Source organism: Capra hircus, chromosome 14 (genome assembly GCF_001704415.2).
Source record: "Capra hircus breed San Clemente chromosome 14, ASM170441v1, whole genome shotgun sequence".
Classification (NCBI taxonomy): Eukaryota; Metazoa; Chordata; class Mammalia; order Artiodactyla; family Bovidae; genus Capra; species Capra hircus.
Window position 1 is genome coordinate 63906021 of NC_030821.1, and position 6410 is coordinate 63912430.

The window sequence follows — 6410 nt, forward strand, 5'->3', positions numbered from 1 at the left end:
CCTCATCTTCATTCACACCAACTACAGGTTTTTGTCATGTTTGCTTATAATTGATGTTTAATTATATGTAAATATAACTTAAAGACTTTTCCCTTAATTCAACTGGTTTTTGAAAGTTAAGTAAATTTATTTACAATGATACTTTGGGCTAAGCAATTATTTCTACAAAATCTCTTCCTGGATATGCTATTTGTATTTTCCTATTCCACATTAAGACTTAAAATTGAATGTTGACATAAAACCTATTAACATTGTGGTTGTTCCTAGTTGTGTGGCCATCTCATCACTCAGCTCCAAGTGACACCATACATTCTAGTCCCTGTGATCATCGTTGAGGTGGTCCTGAGTGGATATGCATTATACTTTAGGGTAACTTACTGCAACGGCTCACCAAAGGTGTTTGATGAACAGACTGCTTGATGTGGCCATGGCATTCCAGCCTTTGGAAATCTGAGCTCTGCCACTTCCAACAGACTGTTTAAAAGAGAGAGTGGGTCTCTTTCAATATATTTTTTCTCTCCACAATCTTGATGTACATATCAACATGTCCTAGGGGATTGCAGAGCTCAAAATAGAGGGAGCTTGGTCCTTATCTCCCATAAGGAAGGGAACCGGTCATCAATCTGGAATGCAAGCCTTGGACTTTTATGTTAATGAGAAATGATTTCTGAGTTTTAGTTTATACTTGTTATTAGTTAATTCACCCCAATTACAATGTAAGTAATACAAAGCAGGCTGAAGACCAGGATTCTAGCTTGTGGATATTACTTTCCTTTGTTAAATGGAGATGGTGATACTTGTCAATGAGCTTTCACAGGGCTACCATGAAGAGTAAATCCAAAGTTTTTGTGAAAGTTTTTTTTTTTTTTAATCAGGAACACAATTCAGTTTTAAAATGTTAGCTAACATGGAAGCTAAAAAACAACAATAAAAACAAATATGTGTTCCACTTTGGGCACTTATATAGGACATCGGAATTTATAACATGTGAGCCTGATAAAGGTAATCACGACACAGATGAAGAATTCAAGCTGCCAGGCAATGGTGAGACATTGAGTTTTCAGTGAAAGGCAAGACAGCACAGCATCCCTTGTTAATTAAAACCACTAACTGGATGCTAAAAACTTCCAATGTGTACATTAACCAATGGCTACGGTGCTAGAAGCACTAGACCAGGAGCTTGTCTTTTCCAAGACATGAGTCATTCTCACAAGAGTGAACAATTTCAATGGGACGAAAACACTCAGCCTGGGAGAAGCTTAGAAGTGTGTTCTGCTTGTGTTTCTAATCACCACAGCCAGCAAAAGAACTGCCTGCCATTCTTTTCCATTATTCACATTTTCCTTGCTTTTATCAGCACACGTGGACTGAGAGTGTTCCCCTAGCATCTGTTGGTTGCTGCTGAAGCGGGAACACCCTCTTACATCATAGGAGTCCACAGAATGTCCTTCTGCAGCCTGGGAAAAGTTGTTAGTAAACTGCAACGATGTGGCAAGGGTTGAACCTTTCTATTTCTGAAAAATATTGCCTCGTTGCCTAGTATGACACATATAACATTTGAGTACAGGGCAAGGTACATTTAGAGCCACTTTACTGAGGGACTAGGTTGATCCAGAGACTGACAAACAGGATGGGTTTCTTTATAATTTCCCCTGAGTGATTTCAGAGATATGGGTAACATATGTGTGAGAATTTCTGAGACAATCCCCAATTTAAATATTCTGTTTCATAAACAAACCCTGTTTGTCAGACATATGGCTTTACTATTAAATTGAAAAATATGGTTAGTCCCATCCTTGACCACAGGAGATTACTACTTGGTACAATGATGACTTAGAAAGCTACCTTCTATAAATATTTAAAATATTTAAAATACAACAAGGCCAGTATGGTACTGGCACAAAAACAGAAATATGGACCAATGAAACAAAATAGAAAGCCCAGAGACAAACCCATGCACCTATAGATACCTAATTTTTGGCAAAGGAAGCAAGAATATACAATGGGGCAAAGATGGTCTCTTCAATAAGTGATGCTTGGAAATCAGAACAGCTACCTATAAAAGAATAAAATTAGAACACATCCTAACATCATACACGAATGTAAACTCAAAATGGGTTAAAGACCTAAATGTAAGACCAGAAACTACAAAACTCCTAGAGGAAAATGGAGACAGAACACTCTCTGACATAAATTACAGCAAGATTCTCTATGACCCACCTCTTAGAGTAATGGAAATAAAAACAAACATAAACAAGTGGGACTTAATTAAACTTAAAAACTTTTGCACAGCAAAGAAAACCATAAACAAGGTGAAAAGACAACCCTCAGAATGGAAAAAAAAATAGCAAATTAAAAACTGACAAAGGATTAATTTCAAAAATATGCAAGCAGCTCATACAAGTCAATACCAGAAAGACAAGCAACCCAATGAAAAAATGGTCAAAAGACCTAAACAGACATTTTTCCAAAGAAGACATACAGATAGCTAATAAACACATGAAAAGATGCTCAACATCACTTATTATTAGAGAAATGCAAATCAAAACTATAATGAGATATCATCTCATACTGATCAGAATGACGATCATCAAAAAATCTACAAACAATAAATGCTGGAGATGGTGTGGAGAAAAGGGAACCCTCTTGCACTGTTGGTGGGAATGCAAATTGTTATGGCCACTATGGAGGACAGTATGGAGATTCCTTAAAAAACCAGGAATAAAGCCACCATATGATCCAGCAATCTCACTACTGGGCTTATACCCTGAGGAAACCAAAATTGAAAAAGACGCATGTAACCCAAAGTTCATTGCAGCTCTATTTACAATATCTAGGACATGGAAGTAACCTAGATGTCTATAGACAGATGAATGGCTAAAGAAGCTGTGGTACACATATACAATCTAATATTACTCAGCCATAAAAAGGAACGCATTTAAGTCAGTTCTAATGAGGCAGATGAACCTAGCATCTATTACACAGAGTGAAGTAAGTCAGAAAGAAAAAAACAATTATTGTATACTAACGCATATATATGGAATCTAGAAAGATAGTACTGATGAACCTAGTTTTAGAGCACCAATGGAGACAGGGACACTGCTGGGGGAGGAAGGAGAGGGTAGGAGTAACATGGAAACACACATTACCGTATATAAAATAGATAGCCAGTGGGAATTTGCTGTATAACTTAGGGGACTCAAACCTGGGCTCGGTAACAATCTAAAGTGGTGAGATGGGGAGGGACGTGGGAGGGGACATGGGTAAAACTATGGCTAATTCATGCTGATGTTTGATAGAAGCCAACACAATGCTATAAAACAGTTATCCTTCAGTTAAAAATAAATTTTTAAAAACCAAAAAAACAAACAAAAATACAAAGCCCACTATCAGATTGTGGCCTTTTAACTGATTTTTAAATTGCTTTTGGATTTGATACCAATTATTTACTAAGGACTAGTCTTCACAGAATTCTAGTCCAAACCAAGTGTTAAAGAATAGCTTGGTGCGCCATAATGTAAAAATGTAAAAGTCTCTCTCTCTCTCTCTCTCTCTCTCTCTCTCTCTATATATATATATATATATATATATATATATATATATATAACTTTCACTAATATACATAAAACATTGCTTGGCTAAGGTTAGTATTCAGGAAATGAATGATGAATGTGACTTTATTCCTAAATATCATCACTGGCATCATTGTTTTGTCAGCTCTTATTCATCATTTACTAGGCTCCAGGCATTGGGGCAAATCTGTTTCCTTGAATAGCAAGATTCTATTTAACAATAAATATATTGTTAATGTCATATTACAAATCATATATACATATGACGAGGCAGCCAAGACTGAGTATTTAAGTAACTTCCCCAAATCCCAAAACTCGCCCCAGTTTACATGATGACATAAATGCCAGGTGATTAGACTATTCTCAGTAAATATTAACTGAATAGATTTGAACTTTCATGACAAAATAGGCAGCATCTTTTTATTTCTGGTTAATAAACATGTTGTCTTGTAAGGAAAGATTAGAAAAGAACTTTGAAAACTGTCTTCCTGCTATAATAGAAAAATGAGTATTGGGTACTCAGGTACAGATACACCACCAGCCAATAATACTCAGAGAAGATTTCTGGACTCATACACTTTCCTACATTCCCACAGCCAAAATAGGCCTGGAATGATGTGGTCCCAAAGAGGGCTGGCTGGTGTCTCCATCTAGGCAACAGCAGTGTGGCTCTTAATGCCCAAAGTCAGAATCCTGTTTCACTGTAAGAAAGGTAATTCGGTTTCCATTTGTTCTACCTGTTGAGCAGATATAAGCCTTGTTGTGTGCCCATAGACCCCAAGTGGGATTCTGTAGGTCACTGGGGTACCACTGGGCACAATTCCTCCCCCTTGACCTTCCTCTATTAACCAGAGAGCAAACAGTGGATGAGAGAGAATAAAACTGCTCTCATTGCCCTAACTGAGTTCCCACGGCTCTCATGAAGGGGCTTCCATTTTGGATAAGGGAAAAACTAAAGTGAATTCTAATGAGTTGAGTCAGCATCTGGGAAAGGCTGTGGACATTAAGGCCAAGTGACACCTCTTCTGAGAGGTCCTAGCATACAAATTGACTCTACTCCAATAACTTTTTTAAAAAAATAAAAGGAAACATTAAAAATAAATTAAAAATAAAGTAACGCTTCCTCCCTGACCTTTCTTCACTGCCTGTCACTGTCTCCCCTGACCCTGCTTGATTTTCTAAGTAGCACTAAGAACACTCCTTGGCTATAGGGACTTGTGTAACAATCAGTTGTGTATTTCTGTACCATAAACTGTTTATATAATAGGTATTAGATTATATTATTGTAGTAGTATTTATAGTATGTGCTCAATAAATATGCTTTAGTTAAGTGAATAAATTCATATGGATTCAAGTAGTCAATGAAGACTGATAGAGCACAGGGCCCTCCTCTGTCTTTATTGCAGGGGCAGTGGATATATACTGAGCCCTTAAGGTTATCCTTCATCCAGCAGTTTTTTGCCTTCTTTTAAAAAAAACAATTCCTTAATTTCTTGCCCAGATATATAAGGGTAATAATGGCTGTGAGGGTGACCAGACCAGCTCTAGAAGCTTTTTGGAACAGAATTAGAAAAGGAAACAAGAAGGAAACAAAAAACACTGCAGCATTGCATACGACAGACAGTACAGGAAACAACCTAAGTGTCTAGTGATGAATGAGTGAATAAGAACACTGTAATGTATGTATTTAATGAGATTTTATTCAGACAGATAAGGATAGATATCATGATCTATCTTCCATGTGGATTATAAATAAGTAAAAAATAAAATGGATTGGTAGTTCCTGGAGGAAGAGGGTGGGAAGTAGGAGAAATAGACAAACTTTGCTTTTCATCTTAAATATATTGGATTTTTAAAAATCATGACATCACAGTACATGATTAGAAAATTATTTTTCTATTACATCTCTTCTGAAATGATAATGATCAGTATTTACTAAACACTACCTACCAGGAGTTTTGCTAAGCACTTTAATAGATTTCTTTTAACCTCCACAGTGATCTTGTTGACCCCATTTCATGGATTAGGACTCTAAGGCTCAGAAAAAATATATACAACTGCTTAGTGGTGGAGCTGGTATTCACACCAAGGGTTTTTTGACCCTGGAGACTATGACTTTGATGATTCCACCTTATTGCACCTTTTAATTAAGATATTCCTATAGAAGTGGGAGATTATACCAATTTACTATTTTGAACAAAAATAATTTCCTCCAAGTTTTTCAGAAATGAGAAAACTAAATTTTCTTTTTTTTCACATACCAGTAGTACAGATACCTAAATTATCTTTTAGAATATTTTTTCCTTTTATCCAAAGTCCCCAGTAATAGAAACCTAATGAAAATTATATCTTAACTTGTTGAATTATTTATTAGGCATTAAAAGTGAGATTAAACTTAATGACACTTTCTTGAGACAGTGTAAATACCTAGCTGATTTCAGTGTTTTGGTTTAGAATTCAAAAGTGACTTGATTCTGCTAGAAAATCTAGAAAACTACTACCATATCCTTTTTCCCCCACACTGGGTGGAAAAAGTTCATATCAAGCTTCTGTAGTCCAAAGATGAACAATTATAAGTACATATATCCTCAGATACAAATTTCGAAAAAAACAGACATTCTCAACCCTCCTTCACTATCTTATCAGAATATTGAGATTTTCATCTTTGGCATTATATTATTTTTGGTAAGTGCTTATTTGAAATATCTCAGCATGCTCCTTCAGGACAACCTTTTATTAAGTATCTGTTTTACATATATGCCAAAGAATTGCACTAAATCAATATAAATAACCAGTCAAGATTTTTTTCCTAAAGGAAAAATAAAGTTTTAAATAAAC